General features: G+C 42.3%; 1 long non-coding RNA gene across 8 annotated transcripts in view; it reads left to right on the forward strand.

The window, feature by feature from the left end:
* Positions 1 to 17: 17 nt before the first annotated feature.
* LOC138754572 (uncharacterized) overlaps positions 18 to 18140 on the forward strand; it is a 95612-nt gene continuing 77489 nt past the window's right edge. For 7 of the 8 annotated variants that reach the window (XR_011351831.1, XR_011351833.1, XR_011351832.1 and 4 more), the window contains exons 1-3: positions 18 to 96; positions 9881 to 9915; positions 13685 to 13762. This is a non-coding gene — a long non-coding RNA (uncharacterized lncRNA). Of the gene's footprint in view, positions 97 to 9880; positions 9916 to 13684; positions 13763 to 15252; positions 15378 to 18140 lie in introns of all 8 variants that reach the window. The other variant, XR_011351830.1, reaches the window with a different exon arrangement.

The following is an 18140-nucleotide window of genomic DNA, read 5'->3' on the forward strand; positions in this document are numbered from 1 at the left end:
GCGGACAGACCGGTCCTTCCCTCATCGGGCTCCGGGCCGTTTCCATGGAGACGGTGCTGGCACGGAAACGAGTGGCCCAGCACATCCAGCAAGAGGGTTCGTTTACTTTTGCAACCCAACATGCAGCGGAAGCTGGAGGAGGAGTGGGTGTGGAAGGGTGGAGGTATAGGTGGAAGGGTGGGTGGTTGGTGGAGGGGTGGGGGCAGATGGAGGGGTGGGGGGTGGTGGAGGGGTGGGTGTGGAAAGCTGGAGAGATGGAAGGTGGAGGGGTGGGTGGTTGGTAGGCGTGGAGGGGTGGGTGGTTGGTAGAGGGGAAGGGTAAAGGGGTGGTTGGGAGATGGAGAGGTGGGTAGTGGAGGAGTGGGTGGGTGGTGGAGGGGTGGGTATGGAAGGGTAGAGGTGGGACGTGGAAGGGTGGAGGGGTGAAGGTGGAAGGGTGGGTAGTGGAGGGGTGGATGGTTGGTGGAGGTGGAAGGGTGGTAGAAGGGTGGAGAGGTGGATGGGTAGTGGAGGGGTGGATGGTTGGTGGAGGTGGAAGGGTGGAGGTGGGTGGAGGGGTGGGTGGGGTGCTGGTGGAAGGGTGGGTAGTGGTGGGATGGTTGGGAGTTGGAGGGGTGGGTGGTTGGTGGAGATAGAGGTGGTGGGTGAGTTGGTAGTGGAAGGGTGGGATGATAGTGGAGATAGGATGGAAGGGTGGGTGGTGAGGGTGGAGGGGTGGGTGGGTAGTAGAGGTAGGATGGAAGGGTAGGTGGAAGGTGGAGGGGAGGGTGGTGGAAGGTGGAGGGGTAGGTGGCTGGGTGGGAGGTGAAAGTGAAATGGTGGAGATGGAGGTGGGGTTGGGGAAACACTGCAGGTGGCCTATAATGTTATGACCGAGTTGTGCAGAGTGAAATACAAGAACATCTTGAAGTTTACAGTCATAAAAGGCAGGGCAAGAGTATCATAGTAAATACACTGAAGTATCTTAGCAGATCCTACAGCATCTATTGGAGGCAACAACATTTTATGATTATTTTATTTAAAATTTCCATACTTTCAAAATGCAAAATATATTAATGTAATCATATCAATCCATTATATATGATGGTTTATAATCCCCCCCACAAAAAAAAACACCAACCCCCTCTCCCCAAAATAATTACCCCAATAGGAATAGACAAGAATGAGAAAAAAAATACGATTAGAAAAAAAATTATAAAAAGCTGGAGATAATGGATACTCTTGCCTACTAGATCTAGTTAAATGAAATGATATCAGCCCATTTGTTACAACTTTAGCTTTCAGTTAGTTATATAAACCTTTAAAATAAAAGTCCCATAATCTGTCAAATGTTTTTTCCGCATCTAAAGCCTCTGCTACATTTAAGTCCCCTCTCTTTTGTACTAGATGTATTAAACTCATTTATCTGGTCACATTATCTGCTGATTTTCTTTTTTTTTAACAAATCTAGTCTCATCCTTTTTTTTTAACTTCAGTAAAAATTTTGCCAACCTGTTCACTAATATCTTTGCTATTATTTAAAATTTGCATTTAATAATGAAATATGTCTATGTGATGACGGCTTTAAAGGGTCCCTCTCTTTTTTGGTATTTCAGTTATTATTGGTTTGTTTAAAGATTCCGGTAAAGTATGTAGTTCCACTGACTGTCCTAATACCTCCATAAAATTCTTTATAAAATTCAGGCAGGAAACCATCTTCTCCTGGAGACTTATTACTTTGTAATGAGCTCAGTTCTTCCCTCACCTCTATTGGGGTGAAGGGGAACACAGTTCTTTTTGATCTTCTAAATTTAATTTTGATAAATTTAGTTGTGACAAAAAAATTATCTTTTTCATAATCATCATTTTGATATTCTGACTAGTATAACTGTATAAAATTGTATGAAAATTTCATTAACTTCTTGAGATTTAATAATAATTAAATTAAGATCAGTTTTAGTTCCAATAATCATTCTCGATATTTGTTCTATTTTTAACTCTCATGAAGGAGCCTTCTGTGCTCTCTCACCTAATTCAAAATATCTGTTTAGTTCTCTATCACTTTCTCTGTTCTGTATGTTTGTATTGACATTTCTTATTAATTAGTCATTTGTTTCTCACTAATTTGTCTTTGCAAATCATTTTCTAAATTTGTTCTGTCTCCAATTGTTCTACCTCTTTCATATAATCCTTCTTAATTTTAGAAGTATAACATTAAATATACTTTTATCACATCCAATAAAAGACATTTATTATTAACCAAATTAAAGTTGGCCTCAAAAAAAGGATCTTTTCTGTTGTCTAATAAAATCACATATCTTCTTTTAATAATATAGAATTAAATTTCCATCTATAAACTGATTCTTTATTGTCCAAAATTGTTATTGTCAACAACAAAGGAGAATGATCAGATAAAATTCTTGCCTTATAATCAGCTTGTAGAATTCTACCCTGAAGTTGAGGAGGCAAAGGTATTTAACCAAAATTTTGAGTCTTTGCCATTCATCATTAGAGCAAAAAGCAAGCAGGAGCCTCTATAAAATGGCAGTGAGAGGAGGGAAGAAAGGGTAAGGGTAGGAGAAAAGATGGATTGGAGGGAAATTCTGAGAATTGATCAGGGGAGAGAGAGAATAAATGAAGAGCTGGAGGAAAGAAGATAGGGAAAGAGAGTGAATGGGGTGGGGAGATGAAGGAAAGGAGAAATAGGGATAGGGACTGTGAGGGAGAGAAAGGGTGGGGGGTATCTTAATACAAATTGGAGGTTGATATTAATGCGATCTGGCTGGAAGGCACCCAGACGGAATATGAGATGTACCTCCATTTTGTGGATGGCCTCACTTGGGCAGAGATGAGACCACGGACAGACATGTCGGCAAGGAAAAGGGGTGGGGAATTGAAATGAAGTGCCAATGGACAGCAAGAGGATTATCTTTTGCTAGTGCGAGATCCAGTAGAGACGGTAAAGGAAGGGAGTTTTAACCTGGGCTTTCTGTTTAAAGGAAGCAGAAAGAAATTAGCAAATAAAAACATGTTTTGCATAATTAAGTAGGAATAAAGGCAAATTAAGTTTGAAAATGGGAGAAGAGGTGAACAAGCTCCAAGCAGCACCAAGTACATTTAGGTCAGGTGGTATTTTGTGATTGGCTGCTGGTAACCAGGGGTGTTCCACAAGACTTGGTGCTGGGACCATTTATTTTCGCATTATATTAACAATAATTTATTTGGATGACAAGAAATGATGGGTTCGTGGACAAGTTTGTGGACAATTCACAAGCAAGAGGAGGGGCACCTACTGTTGAGGAAGCAGTAAATCACAAAAATCTATAGACACCATGGCTGAAGTAAAAAAGACAAAATACTGGAGAAGTTCAGTAGGTCAAACTGAGTCCTTTATGTAGCTAAGATAAAAAACATAATCAACATTTTGGGCTTGAGTGAGGTATGAGAATGCTGCAGACATATGAACAAAAGGGTATGAGGGGAGGGGATAATAGGCAGGAGATGATAGGTGGATGAGGGAAGGGAGTGAGGGGGAGGAGGGATGGCTGGGTGGATAAGGGGGAGTGGGGGGGAAGAACTAGAAAGTTAGGAAAGGGAGAGGGAAAAGACAAGGCAAGCAAGTTAGCAGAAAACAATGTTAATGCCATTTGGCTGGAGAGTGTCCAGATGGAAGATAAGGTGTTATTCCTCCAATCTGTGGGTGGTCAGAGAGGAATAGTGCAAAAAGTCATGGACAAACATGTGGTCTGGGAGTGTGATTCAGAATTGAAATGCTTGGCTACTGGAGGTTGCTGTGGTTGCAGATGGAGAAGAGGTGCTCAGCAAAGCACTGAGCCTGCAGAAGGACTCCCAGTGTCTATGTGGATTTTCCCCAGGGGCTCCGGTTACCTCCCATTGTTCGCAACGTACCTGGGGTTGTAGGTTAATTGGGTGAAAATTGGGCAGCACGGACTTGTGGACCGAAATGGCCTGTTATCATGCTGTTTGTGTGTGTAAAAGAAATCTCTAATGGCAAACTTGCATGGTAAGGGAGACAAATAAAATGCCAGCATTCATTTAAAGAGTGATACAATATAAAAGCCTTGATGCAATGTTGAGGCTTTATAAGGCATTGGTCAGACAGCTTGGAGTATATGAGCTGTTTTTTGGCTCCTTATCTAAGGAAGGATGTGATGGCACTGGAGAGGGTCCAGAAGAGATTCATGAGAGAATGAAAGGGTTATCAAATGAAGAGCATTTGATATCCCAGGGACTATATTCACTGGAGTTAGATGAAGGGGATCTCATGAAACCTATTGAATACTGAAAGGCCTGGATAGAGTGGACATGGAGAGGATGTTTCCTATGGCAGGGAGTCTTGGACCAGAGAGCACAGCCTCAGAACCAAAATTGTCCCTTTAGAACAGAGGTGAGGAGGATTTCTATACCCAAAGGGTGACGAATCTCTGAAATTCTTTCTTGTGGATGGCTGGGGAGGCCAAGTCATTGGGGGCATATTTAAGATGTAGGTAGTTGTAATGGCAATGCTGCTGTTGTGGACCAGCAGAGGGCAGGGAGTGGAGTTACAGCGCTCCTCCACCGTGCCCAATTGCCCAGTCCAACTGCCAATGGCTCCCTGCAGGCTTTAAGCACCCTGTCAAAGGAGCCGACAGTGGTTTATTTCAAAATTCTATGACTGTAGAGTCTGGGCCCAAGATGGTGGCACCTGTGTTCAGCAGGAGCCTTGAGGGGTTGCAGTCAATGGGGAAGTAGAGGACTGGTGCAGGGCACCCGAAAATGGGGAGAACCCCCACGTTTGAGAGGGAGAAGCAGAGGTGATGACCCTATGGGACAGTGACCATGGCGGCAGACCAGGGAAGGGTTCTGAGGCTGAAGAGCACCTAGGCTGTTGGCAATTCAAGGTGAGGTACTCGTACAGGCTGTAGGCTGATGGCGACTGTGGTCAATGGACTCATACCAGGCTGCGACTGCTGGACACTGGCTTGAAACTGACTGAAGGCCTACCAGGTATCGGAACCGCAATGCAGAAGGGTGCCAAGGGCGCTGATGCCTTCCTGATCGTGTTGAATGTTTGAATCTGAAGCTCGGATTGCTGATGGTTTGGGCTGAAGGCCGTGTGTCTGCGAAGGCTGCGGGAGCGCTGGAAATGAATCCATGGACACTCAGTATACCTGGGGGGACTATCTTTTGCTTTTCTTTCTTTGACTGTAAGGGGCACCGAGTAATTTCTGCTGATAACTAACCTTTGTTAGCCTTATGGAAGACTAAAGTTAATTTCGTGTCATAGTTCACCTGTTTTTATTACATGACAATAAAGGAATCTTGATAGGTTTTTAATTAAGAAAGGAATTTAAATTTTAAATTTAGACATACAGCACGATAACAGACATTTTCAGCCCATGAGCTTATGCCACCCAATTGACCTGCAACACCCCCCAGTACATTTTGAAGGGTGGGAGGAAACCAGAGCCCCTGTGAAAAACCCATACAGACACAGGGAGAACGTACAAACTCCTTATAGATAGCACAGGATTTGAACCTTGGTTCCGATCGCTGGCACTGTAATGGCATTGCGCTAACCACTCTGCTAACCATGCCTCCCCATGAAGGGCTAAGTGGTGAAGATACGAGATTGGAACTTGATGGGCTGAATGGCCTATTCTGTCACGGTCTTATGGGTCATTTGCATTTTTTCAAGCAAATTCGTTTGTTTTTACTGCAGTACTCTTTATTACCAGGATATGGCAGTGTTGTACCACAAACTAGTTGAGACAAATCTGACACTGTCATGGGCCCCACCCATACACAGATTTATAAAGGAATAAACTTATTATTACTCTGCCTTACAGAATACAATTTGGGTTCAAAATTCTTTAAGAACCACAGCATATAATTCCAGATGCTTTTTGTGGATCATTTCTATTGCAGCTGACTTGTATGGGTCAATTGGGATACCTCGGATATCTGCTTGCACCCAAGAAGTCAAAATATCTGCTGTTTGAATTTCAATGTTACAGCCTGATTTTCAATGTTGCCATTCTACTTTTGGGGCTGCAGCCAGCTCCTTAGCCTGGATCAAACAAATGGAGCTTTCTCACGATCTTCCGGCCAGTCTATTTAAACTTAATTTGTGCAGATGTGCAACTTGTGTTTAGTGCCAGGCTGGAGTGAACTCAGAATCCCTTCCTGAGTCATACGCATTGATCTTGTAGGTGGTAGGAGGTTCTGCTGAGGTAAATGCAGAAGGCAGTTGGACTGAGTACATTATTGTTCATCAGCTAAATTAACAGTTTGGATGCGAATGTAGCTTGCATTGTTAATAGGTTTGCAGATTACACAAGAGTTAATGGTATAGTGCACAGTGATAAAGGTTGACAAAGATCTAGATCCACTGGGAATGTAAGACCATGAATGGCAGATGGAATTTAACTCAGACTATTATTGGGGGGGGAGGGGAGGAGTGGAAGGGAATGGGAAATAGTACAAACCCATCAAATTGAACATTTTTATTTTTAGTTTCACTTTTTTTTTGGACGTACATCACGTTAACAGGCCCTTCTGGCCCACAAGCCCTCTGCTGCCCAATTGCACCCAATTAACCTACAACCCCCATACATTTTTACATGATGGAAGGAAACCAGAACACCCGGAGGAAACCCATACAGACAAACCAGATCCTCCGGGGAAAACCCAGGCAAACACCTTACAGACAGCACTAGATTCAAACCCGGTCATTAGCCCTGTAACAGCGTCATGCTAACTGCTACATGAACTGAAACGTATCATCTTGCTGGACAATTCCTCAGGAATATCTACTTTAAAAATGCAACACTGTCTTATTTCTAGCTCAAAATCAGTCATGCCTGTAGCATCTGTATTCTGGAACATTGAGCTCCCATTGCTGTCCTTTCTTTTAATCATATTTCTGTAATAGCTAAAATATCCTAGTCTCATATGCCTGTCTATGCCCTGAGTTCATCTGTCTGGGTTCTTATATTAAAATATATGCAGTTTGGTCTATCACATCCTCCTCACTCCCTACTCTACTCCTGCTTATCCTGCCTGCTGAACTTACTTGAAGTTCTCACTGTTTCCATGTCCCAGAAATGGTACTTATCTCATCTTCCCCCAAACTAAATATGAACTGCACATATGTAGTATGTGCTGATGTGTATATGTTAGGCTGAAGTGCATCTGCAGCTGGAAGAGATCCAAAATATATTAGCCCTACTGCATCTGTACCATGTAAGATGGCCAGAGTAAAGAGAAGAACATTGATAACATTGCTACACAAACTTCAGGCATCAGATACAGCATAGTATCTCCATATACTCTGGCTTTATGGCAGTCGATGTACTGTGTTACTTAAGTATAAACAATTCTTTTCATACCTCAACTGAAAATCAGGGGTTCTGGAATTGGATAAGACAGGTTAACCATTTTTGTTGGCAACTTTTTCTCAGAACTGCAAGATGAAACTATATAGAGCCATTTAGGACTATTGCAGTTTTCCTTTTTACCTTCCTTTCTGCTGTGTAATTTGTACTGCATCATGTCTCAACAAGCATTGAGTAACCTTGTTTTAAGAAGAAAAAGTTTATTAGTTTTGCAAGTAGGTTGAAATTGCACAACAAATGACACAAATTTCTATATTGACACATGATGTGTAAACATTGCAGTGAAATGTCAGTTTCGTTCATGTCTTAAAATTGCTGCTATAAAGTACAATTAAACCAAAGGCATACATTACCATCAAAGCCCTTTAGTTAGATTCCTGGCCAATATTTTTTTTCCTGCTCTTTTTTCATATTATTCATTGTTTTCCACAACCCAAACTTTCTGTTAATTCATTCACACCTTGTTTTAGGGGTAGTTTGGAATATAAAAAATAAAATTACAACAATGACACAGTCATTTACAAGCATAATGAGTCGTAATTCAGTACTGAGGGATGCTTGGTTATTCTGGCTGATGGAATATGGAAAAAGTCCCAACTAAACATAGTTTCCCCAATGTTCTCTGAGTGTACGTGGTGTGTGGTGTGCTACTAGGCTGCACAGACCAAGAATAGTTTATAAATGTGATGTGTTTTCTAATCTAAGCCAAGGAACTACAAATCCCCTCAGTTCCATTTGACTAGGAAGCAGATATCTCAGTAATTGTTCTTGCTCCTGATTGCAGAGCAATTGGCAGAACCAAAAGCATGCTGAGTGGGAGGTCCTTCCACAGATATATTTTCTGGAATTAATCATTGATCAGATGTGTGTAGCACCAGAGAGCAGCTCGCATTGAATGGAACAGTAACAGCAACTTACACTCTGGCACAATTAACGAGAAACAAGTGGCTAGCATCCAGAAGTTGAGGGAGAAAATCTAAGGGAGTGTGTAATATAGACATACAGCATGGTAACAGGCCCTTTCGGCCCACGAGTATGTGCCACCTAATTACACCCAATTAACCTTCAACCCCGGAATGTTTTGAAACCAGATCCTCCGGGGAAAACCCAGGCAAACACGGCGAGAACGTACAAACTCCGTAAAGACAGCTCAGGATTCGAACCCCAGTCCCAGTTGCTGTAATAGCGTTGGGTTAACTAACTGCTACACTAACCATGCCGCCCGATGTTAAGAAGTTATTGGTTGGATATCAAGTGATGTCATTTTGTGGCTCTGTTAGCTGTAGTGGTATATCCCGGATATTATCTGAGCACTTACCCCTGAAACTGCGGATATGAAAGCATCAAAACAATAGGAGTAAAACTCCTTAAGAAGCAGTGATCATGGTTCTATGCCCTCTAATGTTAGTTGAGCTGGGAACTGCTCCTCCACTAACCAAATCCACAGATATTCACTTCATGGGAATGACCTGATACCCAAAGGGATTAGAATTCTGCTTTTCCTTTTTACCTGCCTCTTGCAGATCTGGGGTACTTATTCCAATGGATCACTCCCACCCCGTTAATGAAATAAATAAATTGATTAATGGAGACAACATAATGGGCTGTCTAAGCCTGTTATGACTTTACACATTGCTTTACCCACTTGGCTGTGTACATTTGATTTGCAGTTTGTTTATGAGGTACTATTCAGTCTGAATCGCTTTGTGTCTAACTGATTGGCGACTGTAGCAGAATAACCTCACCCCCAAGCAGATCCTGACATGCTGCATTACTCGTGAGTATCACTTGTCAACAAGTACTTGTAGGAAATAGCTGCTGAAAGCTGTTAATTCTACAAATTGTTAAATTTCTGAAATTCTTTCTTCCACCTGGAAACCCAGAGTGTCCAGCACATACTGTCACAACAATGTCAAATAATACTAACACTTTCATACTTAATAACCCCGAAGAATGCAAGCAACGGCAAGCACAGTGAATTTTAAAAAGAGACTATTTTCACTGTCTTCCTCAAACCAATATTCTTGGCAGATCTTTAGCTGGTCTTACAGAATCACCCTAGCTAGAAAAATAAATCCTGCAGTAACTTGTACATCACTCCATTAAGTATATTTGAAAATCTCGGAGGGAAATGGTTGTCACGTTGATAAACTGATTTGCATCCTATACAGTACAAGCATCCAAGATGATCCTCAATCAAACCTGCTCTTCTGTGGTTTAGTGTGAATATTGACGGTGGACAAGGTTCAGTGGCGAGGTGCTTTATTCAGTTTAGCTTCCTCAGCATACTGAGTCTTGCAGGTGTCTAAATTGATGGCAGTCACTTAGCTGCTCTCCAAACTAGTGGCCCCACGGTAAGTGTTAACAAGCTGTCCACCTCAACAAATAACCGCAGCCAAAATGGAATCTGATCTGGTATGTGCACATGTTCCAGCAGAGATAACCAAATAATAATTAATACTGAGATTTGATTTTTTTTTTTTTGTTTTTGTTCTGTGTTGCAGGGATTGGAAAGCAGTTGGAGCAACTAGTGTTACAGGTAAGATCTGCAAATTGTGTGCATATCAGGCTTAAGAGAGAAGGCTTCAACAAGCAGTTTCATGGCAGGCAGTGCTCTTTTGATGGGGTTAAGAAAGGAAAAATGGTTTTGACAACTTGGCGATTGTTCACTTTATTCCTAGAGATGTCTCAAAGAAGTGCTTTACTGATAGGAGGAGGTGAAATGTTAACTCACAGCTCACTGAGCAGAAAATAAAGAAATTGACTGAATATCCTGGTACACAAATGGAAAGCCACTGGGTGTACCTTGCAGAATCTGATCTTGTTTAAGAATATGACACTGAACACACATTGTCCCTTAATTCATCTTTCCAGAAAGGCCAAGATTAAGTAATTCATGAACTTCAACTTCCTGGGTGCCAACATCTTTGACGATCTGTCCTGGAGACTCCATGTTAATGTATTCACAAACATGGCTCGCCAGTGGCTGTTTTTTGTGTGGTGTTCGAGGAGAGCATTCTGTCTGGTTGCAGTGCTGTCTGGTACGGAGGTGCCAACGCTCAGGGTAGGAAAAAAACTGCAGAGGGTTGTTAACTCGGCCTGTGACATTACAGGCATCAGACTTCACTCCATCGAGGATATCTACAAGAGGTGGTATCTAAAGAAAGCAGCCTCTATCCTCTAGGGTCTCCACCACCCAGGCCATGCCCTCGTCACTCTCCTACCATCCGGAAAAAGGTACAGGAGCTTAAAGACGAGCACAGCGACACAAGGATAGCTTCTTCCCTGCTGCCATCAGATTCCTGAATGAGCAATGAATCACAGACACTACCTCATTTTGTCTTATTTTCTTGCACTATTTTTAATTATTTTGAAATTATAAATGTTTGCACCGTGATGCTGCCGCAAAACAACGAATTTCATGACATGTCCATTACGATAAATTCTGATTCCGAAGTAGTCCTTTTTCTTAGACTGGACCACAAAACACATATTTTGATTAAAGAACATTCTAGTATTGCTCTCAAGATCCAATTTATTCTTATGGTAATAAAACAGTGTCATCTCACATGAAATTCCTTTTTGCCTGCTGCAAGGCAGACAGATTTTCCACCGGCAGGAATTGCCTGAAGCGCCTCTTACAGTCAGAGAGAGAGAAGCAAAAGAGAGCCCTCCTCCCAGAGTCACCGAGTGTCCGTAGATTCGCATCCAGTGCTTCCGCAGCCCCCCCGCAGCCACACAGAGTCCAGTTCAAATCATTGGTGACCCGAGCTCTGGCTCCGATCCTCCGACGTGGTTGGCTCCTCTTCAGCACCCTCAGCACCTCCTTGCATCCCGGTACCGATTGCTGGTACTCCTCCAGCCAGCTTGAGTCAGTCTCCAGCAGTCCGCAGCTTCTACGGGTTCCTCGCCTTGAGTCGCCAGCAGCCCCACTGCTTGCAGAGCCTTTTCACTGGTTCGCCGCTGTGGTCACAGTCCCCGCGGGTCATCTCCTTTGCTTCTCTCTCTCAGATGCTGTGTGATCTTCTCGTCCTCTGGTGCCTTGCTCCAGTCCTCTGCTTCCCCCAGAGTCTCCAGACCCTCATGGTTGCCTCTGATTACTAGGTGCTGCCAACTTGGGCGCAGACCCCACGATCACGGGATTTCACCTAAAACCACCGTCGGCTCCCTCAACAAGCCGCTTAAAGCCCGTGAAGAACCGGTGGCAGTTAACTGGGCAGCTGTATCCCACGGGAGTGCTGCATCTCCGCTCCCTCGCTCTTCACGGGTCCGCACAGCGGCAGCGCTGGCTCTGGCAGCTCCACCATCTTTCATACAGACAAGTTTAAGGCCTGGGAATGAGGTTAGGATTGATGAATAAAAGCTTCATTTGAGGAGATGGATTTTGAGAAGTGTCTTTTGAAGACAATTCAGCAATGGAAATAGAGAGGGGTTTAACGAGGGAATTCCATGGAGTAAGACCTAGAGTACTGAACTCTTGCCCATCATTGGAAAGGGTAATTCCTAACACTTTGTTCTCAGCAACAGATACACTGAAAAGCAAACTTCTGGTGGCCTCTTAAAAACTGAGCCTCATCATTTTCTCACATGCGACTGAATATCTGACAGACATTCTAACCAGCCTCCCAAGCACTGTCAGACTGTTGTTCACCTGCTGTTCTAAAAATGATTACCTTTCTATTTAGGACCCTGTCATAACAAAGCCCTGATGGATTGTCCTGGTGACAGTCCCTCAGGTTTGGTGACAAGATATCAGACATTTCTAATATCAAGCAGCCCCTATGCTGTCAGCAGGGTGTGTCCCTACAGTGTAGCTGGAAGAACTTCACATCTGTGCTTTAGGCTTGGTGTTTGAACTGTCATGTCTTCCTTGCAAAAAAAAAGAAATCTTATATATCTGACTTACTAAAGTTATTGAATACTAGTAAAAACAGCAGAAATCTCAGGATAGGAAGCAACCATGATAGAGCTCCACATTATATATCTTTATGAGGCCATTAGATTTTGGCTTCCAAACAAGAGAGTTTTATATTTTAGATAAACTCTGCAAAATAGCAGTTTGTCCTGCACAGTCAGTGAAGTTTAGAATATGGTTAATGCGGGGGATATTTACAAAAAATCAGTCATTTTAATTTCCTTATTACAAACAGACGGAAAAAATTGTTATTTGGGCAAGTATTTGCTTGTGTATGTGTGTATATTGGCACATATTTTACTGCCAGCAGATCTGAATGGAATTGCTGACACTTGTCCTTTTAGGCACATGCATCTTGAAACCTGGAAGACATAAACTTGCTCAGAGGTTGGCATTTTGCATATCAATACAATCTGTCCAGAGTTCAAGGGTAGGCTCGAATTTGGATGAATCTTCTCTGGCATTAAAGATGGAGAATTGTCTGAAGGGTCCTGGATCAGCATAACCTGCCATCCCACAACTCCAGCAAAGAAAATTAAGGAGATAAGTTCCTTCTTCAATATTCATGTTTTTGTTAATTTAAACATCTCAGCTTTTAGTTATTTTTTTAAAAGAGCATGTTTCTGAGAACATCGGTGGCAAAGCTGTGGGCATTGCTTTGCTGGCAGTCCAAGCGTTCAGTATTCTGGGGCCAAAGCTTCCCTTCACCATTGGAGATCCTGCCACTCCTTAGGTCTGTTATTTGAGTCTGAATTGCCTCAGGTCTTTTGCATTCAACACAATATGTTTGGATGTAGGGTCATTGTGGGCATTGGGTCTAAGCCAGTAAAATTTGGCCCATAGTTATCTTAAAAAAAATCACTCAAAAACATCTTCCAGAACCATCTGGAAGGATTTTCTGCAGAATTAGGATTACCACCTTTGATAAGACTTTCTTTTGAAGGAAGGATTAGGCATGTCCTTTCACTTTCAACCTTTCTGCACTCAAGCTTCTCTATTGGCTGCTCGACACATTAATATTCACCATAAAATGCCTTCTCAGGTAAACTGGAAATCAAACACACTTTGATCTGATTGCATGATTGTTGCCTTAAAGCTTGTTATGTTGAAACATCCTTGCTTTCATCAATGGTGGAATTTAACTGTAACCCTGCTTTAATGTACATTTTGGACCCTGTTGTTTTGAAGCCTAATATTTTCTTTTAGATTTTTTTCCTGGGCTGTTTGCTGCATTATCTTGGAAATCTACCCCTGTTTACTGAAGTCTCGAAGAATCTCTGTATACAGTGCATCTCTTTAAAGGCTATTGTCTTGTAATAAATCAGACTACCATTTACCAATCTAACAAACCATAAACATCAAAAGTAAAAAGATTTTTTTTTTGTTTTATTAGATTGGTTGAGAAAGGAATGACATCTGTATCTTCGTTCCCTACCTTAAAGATCATTGGACATCAACTGCAGAGATGAGGGTAGGTTGCTTCACTTAGTAGGTTAGACAATGCATGGAATACTTTGATACAGGGAAAATTGAAGTAATCGTGGGAGATAACCTTTTAATCATAGTTTCTATATATGTATCTAAATAACTGACTACAAAATAAAAAGGATTGAGTGATTGAGCTTCACACACCTCTACTTTAAACCTCATCAACATTACTGACCACCGATGGACACAAATCTAGAATAAAACATGAAAGTCTGCGGACACCATGATTGAAGTAAAAATACAGTCCTGGAGAAACTCAGCATGTCAGGCAGTGTACTTTATATAGCAAACAAAGATACATAACCAACATTTTGGGCTTGAACCCTCCATCTAGGTATGAGCAAAATATACAGAGGCTCCCGAATAAAATGGTGGGGGAGGAAGGGCAGGGGGACGAGCACAGTCCCACCAGCAGGAGGTAATAGGTAGATAAGGGAGGGAGGGCACACCAGCAAACAAAGGGAGGGTGAATGTCTCCTTGAATGAAGAGAGAAGGAGGTGGAGAGCTAGAGTAAAGAAGACAGAGGGATGGGGAAGAGGGGGAATGGGGAATAGGCTAGCAGAAACCGGGGAAGTCAATGTTAATGCAGTCCAGTTGGAGAGTTCCTAGATGGAAATTGCTCCTCCAATTTGAGTGATTTTGGTTTGACAGTACACGAGACCATTGACTGATATGTCAGCATGGGAGTGGGGCTCAGAATTGAAATGGCTGGCCACTGGTAGTCCTGTTGGTTTCCTTCAGAATCTACAGCCTTTTACTTTATTACATCAGCCTGTATCATGGAATGCTACCAATTTTATCAAATTCCAGGTAGATTATTATCAAATTTGTTGCCACTTTCTAACTCTTACGCCCATGTACTTTATCTTCACTCTAAAGTCATCAGTGATCTTCCTGTTTTAATCCTTGATTAATCTTTATCTTTCGGAATGATAATTTACTTGTTTCAGTAATGTTAACCACTGCTGTTAGGCACTGACCTATTAATGAGCCTTTCTTCAGTTTATTACCACTAGCACCCATGCCTTTGGTCAGAGTGGACTGGAAAATATGGTTAGTCATTCCATCCCTTCCTTGCCTAACAACCTAACTAAGTCTATCCATGTTAGGTGAGCATCTCTTGTACATGATAAACTCTCAGTATATCTGCTCAGTGTTTATTTTCTTCATTACTTAACACTGAAGTCTTGTCTAACTATGTGGTGACTTGAGTGCATTAATGAAGTATTCAATATACCCGTGTCTTACACAAAAATGCAGGGACTATATGGTGGGCTATAATAGAATAACTTGCACCATAGGTTTGCTTACTTAGTCTATGTTCTTAATGCGTTTTATTGACTTTATTTGTTAATATTTTACTGTTCAATGTAGAAATGATAAATTTGATTCTTACACTTTCTATACTCTTCTGGGGTTTCTGATTACTGTGACAGTCCATTACCCAACCAGATGCTCTTTATCGACTACAGTTCGGCATTTAACACCATCATCCCCTCAAAACTGATCAGCATATTCCAAGACATGAGACTCAACACCCCACTGTGTAATTGGATCCTTGATTTCTTCACTTACAGACCACAATCAGTGAGGATTGGTAAGAATATCTCCTCCACAATCTCCATCAGTACCGGAGCACCACAGGGCTGTGTTCTTAGCCCCTTGGTCTTCTCGCTTTTCATCTGTAACTGAGTGGCTCTTTTCGACAACACCATCTACAAATTCGGTGACAATATCACGGTAGTGGGTTGTATAAATAGAGGCAACGAGTCAGCATACAGGAGGGAGAATGAAAACTTGGCCAAATGGTGCACCAACAATAACATAGCATTTGATGTTACCAAAACCAAGGAGCTAATTGTTGACTTCTGGAATGAAAATCAGATGTGCACATTTCAGTGATCATTGGGGGAATCAGAGATGGAGAGGGTGAACAAATTTAAGTTCCTAGGAGTCTCTTTCCTGGAGCCAACACACTGATAGCACCATGAAGAAAGCATGTCAGTACCTCTACTTTCTTAGGAGTTTGCAGAGGTTTGTTATGACATTGGAATCCTTGGCATATTTCTACAGGTGTGGTGGAAAGTGTGCTGACCGGCTGCATCATGGCATGGTGCGGGGAGAGGGGGGGGACACCAATACCCTCAAGCCTAAAACCTTGCAAAGGGTAGTGGGCCCAGCCCAGGGCATCACAGGTAAACCCCTCCCCACCACCGAGAACATCTGCAGGGAACGCTGCCGTCGGAGGGCAGCAGCCATCCTCAAGGCTCCACACTGTTCTTGCTGCTACCATCAGGAAAGAGCTATCGGTGCCACAAGACTCGCCCCACCAGGTTCGGGATCAGCTGCTCCCCCTCCATGACACACTCAATCAGGGATTCATCTAAGGAGTTTGTTTGCTAATTCCTCTTTATATTGCACAGTCAATTGTTTATTTGTTTACATGTGTATGTTGTATACAGTTTTTTAGACTACCAGTTTTTTTAATACTACCAGTAAGTGGTAACCCTGCCTGGGCCACAGGAAAATGATTCTCAGGGTTGTATGTGGTGTCATGTATGTTCTCTGACAATAAATCTTAAATCTGAAATTTAATCTAATATGTTTCTTGATGTCCAGACAACTTCATTTTTTGAGTCTCATTTTTGTCTTTCTCAGAGCACAAGGAGCCAAACTTTTACATGAAAGATCTTGGAAGTGGTATTTACTGTATTTTCACATTAGAAAAATGAATTTGGTTTCATTCTGTTGAAAAATACAGTTGTTGTAATTGAAGTTCTATAATAAATGAGAGAATGAAAAGATGGCTTTATCACCTGTGAGAAGTGGCAATGGTAATTAGACTGACTGGCTCTGTAACAGGCAGCAGCTGAAATGAGTCATTAGAATATCAATACAGAACCACAGGCCTCTTTGGCCTTTCTAGTCTATGCTGAACCATTTTTTTTTGGCCTAGTCTCAGTCCATAGCTCTCCAGACCTCTCCCATCCATGTATCTGTCCAAATTCCTCTTAATTGTTAAAATTGAGCCCACGTTCATCACTTAAGCAGGAAGCTCTTTCCACTCCCCCACCATTTTCTGTGTGAAGAAGTTCCTCCTCATGTTTCCCCTAAACTTTTCCCCTTTCACTCGTAACCCATGTCCTCTTAAAGACTCAAAGAATTCACAAAAACAATTGACCTGCAACCTTCAGAGTGTCCATAGCGTCTGGACTGCCCTGATGTGCTCCATGTTTAGTACCTGTGAACATGTTTGTATCTACCAAAAACACTTGGATTTATTTTATAATAATGATTAGGAACTAATTAATGACAAATGCAAGGATTCTTGGGTTAGAAACTCCACCATCACTCAAAGGGAAAAATAGCTTATGGGAATTCCTAATCTGAAGAACAAGTGAGCAGACAGCTCAGAATTCCTGGGTGTCAACATCTCCATAGATCTGTCCTGGAGCCCCCATGTCAGATGCAATCATGAAGAAGGCTCGCCAGTGGCTCTGTGAGGTGTTTGAGGAGGTTCAGTATGTCATTGAAGACTCTCAAAAACTTCTACATGTGTACTGTGGACAGCATTTTGGCTGGTTGCATGACTGTCTTGTACGAAGGTGCCAATGCTCCAGAGGGTTGTTACTCGGCCTGTGACATCACGGGCACCAGACTTCACTCCATCGAGGACGTCTACAAGAAGTGGTGTCTTAAGAAAGCAACCTCTGTCCTCAAGGACCGCCATGCCCTCTTCACTTTGCTATTATCAGAAAAAAAAGTTACAGGAGCCTGAAGATGAGCACTCAGCAACACAAGGACAGCTTCTTCTCTGCTGCCAGCAGATTCCTTCATGATCAATGACTTTTCGGGCACTATTTTTTATTTATTTTGTAAGTTGGTTTATATGTTTACACTGTGACGCTGCTGCGAAACAACAGATTTCATGACATGTTCGTGACAATAAATATGATTCTCATTATGAGAAGGTCTGGTTGCTAACCAATGGCTGTGACGTTAACATAATTGTGCAGAACATCTATGGCACAAATTCTCCAGAGCTCACTTTGCTAAGTGCCAGGTGTGGGGTCAACTTATCAAGGATGGAGTTCCCCCCCAGAAGAAGTCGTTCAAAAAACTCCACCACAAATTTGTCCTCAACAAAATTGCACTTAATTCATCCACCAATGTCGCCTTGACAGAGCCACTGGCAGTGAGCTTGAACCAGCAATAGTTGGCACTGATGGTCAGAGCATGTTGTCTGACACCAAATTCCAGAAACAAATATTCTTTTCCAACAAGAAAATGTGGTCAGATGAACTGCAACCAATTCAAGATGGTCTCGAAGTCTTTTTGGAAAAAGTGCAACATACCCACA

The sequence above is a fragment of the Narcine bancroftii genome, chromosome 2 (assembly GCF_036971445.1).
Source record: "Narcine bancroftii isolate sNarBan1 chromosome 2, sNarBan1.hap1, whole genome shotgun sequence".
NCBI lineage: Eukaryota > Metazoa > Chordata > Chondrichthyes > Torpediniformes > Narcinidae > Narcine > Narcine bancroftii.